Source organism: Tenebrio molitor, chromosome 1, assembly GCF_963966145.1.
Source record: "Tenebrio molitor chromosome 1, icTenMoli1.1, whole genome shotgun sequence".
NCBI classification, from domain to species: Eukaryota; Metazoa; Arthropoda; class Insecta; order Coleoptera; family Tenebrionidae; genus Tenebrio; species Tenebrio molitor.
In genome coordinates, this window is record NC_091046.1 from 15546028 (window position 1) to 15555838 (window position 9811).

Consider the following 9811-nt stretch of genomic DNA (forward strand, 5'->3'; position numbering starts at 1 on the left):
TCATTTTCTGAGTCCATTTCGTGCGTCTCATTAGTTAGTGCCTTGTCCTAACGGTCAACGGACTCAGTTCTTCCAAAACATTAGAACCACATGACAATGAGTGGTTTGTGACAATATCATTTAACAGAATGCAATTTGGTTTATATCCTTTTGAGATGCTTTCGTTATAAGAAGAACGAATTACAAAGCGAAGCAATTTATTCTGTTTCTACAATATTTTCAGCTATAATACTCGTATAACAAGTGTTATAGATACATATAACACAATATAACACACGATTAAACAAGTCCGTAAGACGAGTTGATTGTGCCGCTCCGCTCCTGTGTTTCTAGTCATATCATCGATTATTATTATTAATCATATCACGAGTTTATATTCGATGAGAGAATATAATGATTGAATAAATGAGGAACATTTAAATCAATACGTAGACGCTACTAGCTTTTCTTTTTCACAACTCTATTTTGGAGACCGACTACTGATTGCTTCCTTAGATCAACGACACCTCTCCAATGACCAATACACCTTTTTTCCACTTATAATCGCACAATTCGAAGCATCTTTAGGTGTCAAATTTGATAAATGTCGTTACTGTTAAAAACGGACAAAAATTACGTGATAGGTTCTTTTGTTTTATGTTATCGCTGTGTACTCGCTCTCACTATCCTATTTCAGTCAATTAATTATATTCTCACTGTATTAATTTTTTTTTAAATACAAAGACTTTGCTGTTCATAAATTTTGAAGCTATTGCAACATCACAATTAAACTAGAGTGAAGAACTTGAGTAAAGTCAAACAGCAACCAGGATTGTCATTATAGTTATTAAGGTATCAAGGGTGTTATAAGGTTGATAACGCGCGAGATCGGTAGAGTGGCACCCGTGGCGCTTTCAAAACTTAATGTCCGACTCGTTTCGTGTGTTTTTGGCTTGACAATGATTTGATTAATTTATATCAATCACTCAAAATTTGGTGGTAACTAAGCAACGAAAACCTTATAACGCCCTAGAGCCTGTTATTTGAAGATAATGCCCTAGGGGATTATTTCTCTAATAACGTATCAGAAAACTGTGTCATTATCGTTCAATAACAACACAGTCGGACATTAATACATATTATGGGTCATTTTTAATACACTCTGTATGATTATATAATTACATTGTCATTTTATTTAGCACTTATATAATTTTAATAGATACATTAATACATCTGGTTTCAAGGCTCCTGCAGTGCATATACCTACCACACTTTGCATGGATATTGCATTGAGCGATGTCAGATCGAATAACGAAAGGATTTAAACATAAACCGATCTATTCATAATTATCAAAAACTATTTACTTTGTTTTAGAGTTTTTAGATGGAAGAGAAGAGTGCAGGATACTGACGGAATGCTGGAGAGAAAAAAAAAGAACAAGGAGAAGAAGGAGAGAGATAGAAGTACTACCAGACGAACGGATATGCCAGTGAAGAAGTGGAAAGATTGAGAATAAAAGGAAGATGGATGAATGTAGATATGAGTGAAAGGGACAAAAACACGGACAAGCAAGAAAGAAGGGAGATAATCAAAGAACCAAGGGACAACAGGGAGTATGAGAGGTGTATGACAGAGGAAATTCCGGAGTACCTGAGGAGAGAGAGTGCAAGAGAGAGAAAAATGATGGCGTAATTGAAATGTGGGAACGAGGAGAGAGGAAAGAAGGTGCAGAATGTGCTATGAAGAGAGACAGTCGAGCACATGTGGAATACATGTAGCGAAAAGAGCGAGGGAGGGAGGGAAAGGAGCGGGGAGAAATACGGAATAAAGACAGAAGGGAGATAGGACGGATGAAAGAGATATGGAAGAGGAGGGAAAGGATAGAGGAGAGGGTGGGGGATAGGAATTAAAAAGGTTTTTTTTTTGGAATTTCTTAGAATTGTTATTTTATGTTTATTTATGTTTATAATGTATTTCAGAATCCGAAAGTTCGAAGGGCAAATAAAGCACTAGTACTTTACTTTGTTTTAGTTTACAATAATTTTTATTTATTTCAATATTAATTATTTGATGAGATGGTTAAACTTGGTAGGCCAAATATAACTACTACTTCTTCCATCAAAAGTTATCTAATCATGATTACGTAAATTTGTTATTTCATTGTTGTTGTTCACATAAATCAACTTAATATACTAGATAGAGTCTGGGAAAAATAAAAAAAAATGCAATCTTGTAACTTTTCATTTAAGGTATTTATCCTGTGTGTTTTATATGTATGTTCCTTTACCTCATTTAGTTCATTCTACAATAAAAATTCTGTGAGAAATATATTTTTCAAATGACCATGAGAACACATCGTGGAAATATTAAAAGTGAATTTTCCTTTGGATACTTATTATTTTGAAAATGTGGAAAGAAATAAATAAATCAAATGTAACGTTCATGTTTCATTTTTTAATTGATGAGCAATGGATTCTTTCAGAAGCATCGACTCCTGTTGCAGTTCGGTGTTAAAAAGTACTTGTCTAGATGACATGGTAACCACATAAAAATAATTATTTGTTGTGCGAGTATGATTCTCTTCATGTTAATTTGTACGAGTATACAGAGATGTTTTCCTCAATTAAATGAAACCGACACTTGTTTGCCCACAGAGGAGCAGCTTATAGATATAAGGAAATCCCTAGGTATTAGTAATTTTTTCCACCGTTATGGAGACGCAATTATGAGCTTCCGGAAATTAGTATCATTAATTTAGCGTATGTGTGTGGCAGGACCGTGCGTGTCGGAAATAAAAAATTCTATAACGTGCCGTGGATTCATGAGCTTCATATTATTTAGTCCCTTGGAGACTAGAAAACAACTATTTTATTGCACACATTCTGTTATGTCTATGGGGTCGGAGTGATAAAAAATGTTAGGGGTGTAATAAATAGGTATAAGTAGGGTGTTGTAGTTATCCGGAGTGGGAATAGATATTCGTGTAGTGTAGGGCCGTCTTGATATTTCAGCTCACGACGACAGAAAAAGGGCGAAGCCTGACACGCGAGCAGGATCCGGCCGATGTGAAATGAAATGTCCGCTCTGCATACGGGAGATGTGCACGCACCCCAACGCTACGCTAAAGCGTCATCATTAACTTTATATGCTCTAGACTGGAAAAGGAGTGCTGTCACATAAATCAAATCACTCTATTATAAAACTGTGTCGCGTGAACGCCTCTCTGTAGAAAATTTAAAGTGAAAAGACTCGTAATATTTTATCGCAATTACCTACATCCTACATCAACAACGTGAATCGTAAACCATCTCAATTTTTTCAGATCCTCAGAATACGAAAAACGCCCATTGAATAACTCCTTCTTTTCTTACAAATTCGATCTGACACTGACATCTCCTGTATTTCCCACATACATTATATTTTTTAGATACACATATTATTTATATTTAAAACTGTTCTGTGTAAATTACTTAGATTGTGCATTTTCACGTAGACAGCAATCAGTTCGTAATAATAATGTCAAATTCTGTAACATATTATTAAAACAATATTGCTAGAAGTTTTTTACTTAGCAATCTGCCTCACATTTCGTAATAAATTGTTGTGAACAGGTATCAATTTTAAACTAAAAAAGTATATTTTAAATAATGAACTGATATTTATTTCCTTGTGTGAAAAATAGATACAGGGTGACTTTGAAAGTTGTGCCGATATTTTAACCTGTGATAGAACCACAAAAGATAACAATCGAGCTAATACAAATGCGTCGAATTTTCTTGAAAAAGAGGCTAAAAGTTCACCGAATTTTATAAAAAAAATGAAAAAAAAATCGTAATAGACTTTTTTTGTTATTTAATTCAAAATTAAGACACTTTGACAAGATCTTCAACCTTGACCTTAATCAAAATCACAAATGGCTTTCACCAACCCGGAAAAAATCGATAAGGTTTTGATTTATGGCAAAGCTCGTGGACAATCAGAGCTAGGAAAGCAAATTTACGCTGAAAGGTTTCCTCAAAGGATATTTCTCAATGCACAAACCTGTGTAAACTTTGTGGAGCATCTTCGCGATTTCGGGCGTTTCGAAATGAATTAGCGCGAGTACTCGGCGTCTTGCAAATCAACTGGGAGTTTCTCAGTTTGTAGTTTGGCGTATGATTTTTTCGTATGGGGACATGTGAAGCAACTTATGTATGCCACTCCAGTAAATACCACTGAAGAACTTCAGCTGCAAGTTCAAAACGCCACTCAGAAGATTCGTCAAAACAGAAACATTCTGAATCGAGTTGGGATTTCTTGGACATGTCATGCTGAAGCTTGAATTGCAAACGATGGCAGGCATTTTGAGCATACAGCAAACATGTTTAAAATGTAAATTTAAATATTCACGGACTGAATCTGAAATAACAGGAACAAAAGTTTCGGAACTGAAATTCTATTGAACGTTTCATCATAATTTATGCATACAAACATTTATTTACGTACGAGTATATGTAAGTATCGTGCGTTCATTTAAATTTATCCTCAAAGTTGAGTCGATTGAGAACGCACCACTCGTGTAAAAGCGTAGAGCTAAACAGCTGATCTGTGATCCTTTATTCGTACCTATAGTGCGTTCACAATCGAGTCTTCAACGCCTACTTTGAGGATAAATTTAAATGAACGCACGATACATAACGGGTGTTTTTTAAAATTTGGCTTCGAAGTAGGCGTTGAACTGTCGATTGTGAACGCACTATACAGGTTCCGGATCACGGATCAGCTGTTTAAATCTTACGCTTTTACACGAGTGGTGCGCTCTCAATCGACTTTCCAACGCCTACTTCGACGCCAAATTTAAAAAAACACCCTTTATTATTATACAAGTTTTATAAGACGCTGGATTGTGACACAAGTTGAACGAATGAACGAGTGTAACAGTGCGTCTTATAAAAAGAGTGTAATATAGGTACTATTTTTTCTACTTTGGTCGCATTAATTTGATAAAAACTAAAAAATTTAATTATGAAATAATTAAATAATGAGTTATGGTGGCATTTCTGTAAAATTTATGTCAAATTTCAAATGTTTTAATTGTTAACAGGAGCTCGCTAGAGATGCCGGACGCCGGTTAGCGTGCTATTACAGCAAAATACCAACGTATAAAAAAACGCAAAACAGTTTCACGAAAAGTTCCTTTTTGTAATTTGCCTCCATTTTGATTCTCTAATAGACATATTAACGAACGCGACGTCATCATCTGGGATGTCCTTATAGCCATTATTTCACCGAACATTTTACGAAAATTTTTAGGTTGGCTTGATTCGTCATGCGTGTCAGTTTAAATTACAAAATGTGCAAAGAATTATTTATCAGGATTTATCAATCAACAAATTCGCGACCGTATTTTTGGGAATTTCACGTATTTCAGCGGGCGTACATGAAAGATTATCTTTCATGTTCATGTTTTGTGACACATTTTGAATAAAACAAAAGGCGACTTTGAAGACTTGATCAAATTTTCACTTTTAAAATTAAGACATTACCAACCGCCACGAAAATCCCTAAATCGAGGAAAGTAAACATTTTTGTTTAAAAACGGCTTAAAAAGGGCAAATTACAAAAAAATAGTATAAAAAACTCGTTTCATAAGACCTTGAAGCACTCATTCTTTAAAATAACTCGTGGCTACGCCACTCGTTTTTTAATCTTGAATTCGTGCTTCAAGACTGGTTTTATGAAACTTGTCTTTTAATATACTATTGTGACACTAATTTTAGTTTCACAAAGTTTTACTTATGATACCAAAGTAGAAAAAATAATATTTTATACATATTAATAACTTCTGTTTCTTGTAAGTAGGTACTTTATTCTAGGCATTATTTAAAAAGTAAATTTAAGAAACCAGAAAACGTATGGGGCTACCAAAGAAATTACAAATTTGTTTATCAGGATTAACTAAACGATTAATTTTTAATTTTAAATTTGCTAAATCTTATATCTCCCAGAGAAAGAACCGATGTCATGATACTGCTACATTAATGACCTCCGCTTTCAACGATTCTATATTTGATAAATGCAGAATTGGAAGACAAGGCCTTGCGTGCGTCCTTTGGTCATAATGAGGATAGCACGTCCGAGGATAACACGCGATTGTTTCAACGCCTTATTGATATCTCAATCTATAACCCAGTACCGGCTAAAATCTCAACTGATTGGCTCCGAGTTCGGAGGCATAACTTGCGAACGATGAATTATTCAAGCCCCAGCAGGAAAAGGCGCTTCTCACCCTCGACTGTGTACAGCACGTTCTATTTTTCCTGCGATCAAAACGGCTGAGTACTAAATTTCTCATAGTAGCATAATGGATCTGAAGTGGTGTAGGCTTATCTGACGAGAACAGCCAGCATATAATAAACAGCGGCCGCCTCTAGCTCCTGCACACTGCCACCATTAATATCAATATGTCTTAGAAGTTCATTTCGATCTGTATCTCCCGCCTTGCTAATTCGATTCTTTTAAAATTTCATTTATGATACAATTGTAAATTATTGTGAAAGACAGGTTTGCGTAAACAGGTGTCAAGATCTTGAAATAAAATACATGAATATTATGTAAATATTCTATATTTTTTATGAAAATTTAACATGAACGTTTTTCATAACAGTGCTGTACATATTACATAGGTTCAGGGTTCAAAATGAAAGACACTAAGACACTTGAGATAGTATTCCCCTGACGTTTATTCAAATTTCAACAGAGAAACTCATCCTAACACTACAATTCACAAAGAATGTATCAAGTTTTAAATAGAAATTAGCATACCAGAATGCATCTGTAAAAGAGAGGTGGACCGTGAACAATCAAGATGTCGGGAATGTAGATATTAGAATTATAGTCTACATATTTCTTTGGTGGTTTTCTTTAAATGTATTTACAAAAAAAATTATCATTAAAATTATTGCACTACAACATTTTCGACATAAAAAATGTTGATACAAGTTATATTTAAAACAATTAGGAATCATTAAGTTTATCACAGTACTTAAAAAAATTACTTCCTATGATAAAATGCGCTGTTAGGGGTAATAAATTCATTTATTCACTTTGAAATCGTGCGTGCCTTGTCATCTTAAAAGCGTGAGATACAAGAGTAATGAGTGTCTACTTCTATGTGTTAAGTATTTGTGAGATAATATGACCATAAACATAGTGAAAAGCGTTGCAAACATTCAATTAAAGATGAATTTCAAATATTTCACAGTAATGGATAGTTTTATGAACATGTAGCAGTATAAAAATAACTAAATCTTCAGGAATGTCTTTACTGTAAAATATTTCTATTTATTCTATGAAAAATTTCACTACATTCTCTTTATAACATACAAGACATTGCTCAGATTCACGCATACAAATTTACCTGATTTACTTGTCGCAGCGGTAAAAGGTATCTGAATTATAAATATGCATAATATTTTCATAAAAACTGCAATTTTGAGAGAATTACTTATACCTACGTTTTGAGTACATACCCAGCACATTCTAAAAGGATTCAAAACAATCTTCAATCTAATCATTTTGTAGTTTCCGACAAATACATAATAGCTATCAATGGAAATGACAATACATATTTTAAACTGCTCGACAAAGGGTTAATGATTTTTATTGTGTTAGGTACTGGACAACTGGACTACTGTAAAATGTATCATAGTTAAGTAAAAAATTCAGCTGTATAAATTACATTATATTGACGTTTCGGAAGTAACCATTAGTGACTATATTCTATATTAAGTATAAAGAATGGTAAGGGCAATGTACCGATCGAAGACAATTGTTGGAGGAGGAGCGCAGCGACGACTCCAAATATTGTCTGAGATCAGTACATTGTCCTTAACTTTCGTGATGCTTATGAGATTTTTTGCGCGATTGAATATTTATTACAAAACATTCATATCTAGAATAGGCGCAATGCGATACGTGTTACCCTTCATATAGTGTTGCCATAATATAGATTTTTATTTCGCGTTTCTAAGGCAATCTGCAAACAGTTACCGCCATTGCAGTTTTTGTGTGAAAATATCGCCAGGCATGTTGAAAAAGAAGCAGTAAAATGAGTGATCTTAGTGATTCCGAAAAAGAAGGAGTTGTTGCAGAAGAAACTTGGAAAGTGGGATGCGTTCAGCCCTGATTTCTCAGAAATTCGTCAATGACTATATTTATTCGCCTTGTATAGGTAAATAGAAAAGTTTGGAATAAATATGTATAAAGAAATGTCAAAGGATTAAATCTGAACATTGCAGATCGATATTGAGAAGCAAATAAGAAAATAAATCGTAGGTATCCTACATTCTCTACAATAATTTCTTTAAACGAACCAACCAAAACAAGTTAATTTTTATCTTGCTCCTATTTTTTTTTCGTTTGTTATTACTTAATGAAACAATTTACCAAGGCGACAAAACAAGAAACTGCCTCAAATATTTTTATATAAAATGTTCACTAAAACTAAGTTATGATCGCAACAAAAAAGCAGAAATATTGGCAATAAATTGTTTTGTTACATTTTCAAATTATTTTGTAAAAAATTGCCTAAGCTACTTGTTAGTCCAGAGAGGTTTAAAGGAGTTTACCCTCTTGATTTTTCCTTACAAATCCCTTAAAAGTGCAGTTTTTTTTTTAATTTCACCCCTACAGGTAAAAAAGAGGATAAAAGTGTGCAGTGGTAAGGTTACGTCAGATCAGATGAAGTCAGATCAATTAAATCTAGTTATTGTTTATTTTTTACAACATAACTAACTCCCGACTTGGTCTGCTTCGAATTCAGAACAATACGAGTATTAGCCCGGGCAAGTTAGCTTAAAAAATAGGGGTAAGGTTACTATAATTCGCATAGAGCTGAAAATTGGTATGAATGTTGGGAACACCATTATAAAAGAAATGTAAAAAGTCCCCATCGCTCCCACATCTGCAAAAAAAGTTATTGAAGGTCAAAGGTCGGGAAAATGGGTTTTTTGCGCGATTGTACTCTATTTGGTTGTTTACCACGTCTGTTTCCAAGATGGTAAGCTCTGTTTACTCGTTGCTAACGATAAACTCGATGGTAAGTAATTTTTGGTGTTCTAGAACGGTAAGTAAAGTTTATTCAAAATTAATCGATTATTATAATAATTTTTATGTAGACGGAAGTTGAAGACAAGATGTGGGGGCACTTTCTGGAAACTCATAAAGCTCTTGTAGTCGGCTTTCCTTGGCGCTGCAATGAAATAACATTAGCAAACTTGCCGCGACATTGGCATTGTCAAAATTTTCATACCCCGCATTTTCCTTGTCTTCTTGATTAGGTACACATTGAGGTTGTTGGTTTCGAAAATAATTCTTCATTTATGTAGACAGAAGTTGAAGACAAGATGTTAGCACTTTCTGGAAACTCACACGGCTCTTGTAGTCGGCTTTCCTTGTTGCTGCAATGAAATAGCATTAGCAAACTTGCCGCGACATTGGCATTGTCAAAATTTTCATACCCCGCATTTTCCTTGTCTTCTTGATTACACACTGAGATCGTTGGTTTCGAAAATTCTTCATTTATGTAGACGGAAGTTGAAGACAAGATGTCAGCACTTTTTGGAAATTCACACGGCTCTTGTAGTCGGCCAACCTTGCCGCTGCAATGAAACAATTTTAGTAACAGATTTGCCGCGACATTAGAATTGTCAAAATGTTCACACCCCGAATTTTCCTTGTCTTCTTGATTTCATATTGAGTTCGCTGGTTTCGAAAATTCTTGATTTATGTAGACAGAAGTTGAAGACAAATGTTAGCACTTTCTGGAAACTCACACGGCTCTTGTGGTCG

The 9811-nt window shown here is 34.3% G+C and overlaps 1 long non-coding RNA gene across 1 annotated transcript; it reads right to left on the minus strand.

The window, feature by feature from the left end:
* Positions 1-9076: 9076 nt before the first annotated feature.
* LOC138139611 (uncharacterized) lies at positions 9077-9581 on the minus strand. Its single transcript, XR_011162336.1, has 3 exons — positions 9481-9581; positions 9273-9420; positions 9077-9212 (listed from the first exon to the last, which is right to left on the minus strand). It is a non-coding gene; the product is annotated as an uncharacterized lncRNA (long non-coding RNA).
* Positions 9582-9811: the final 230 nt, after the last annotated feature.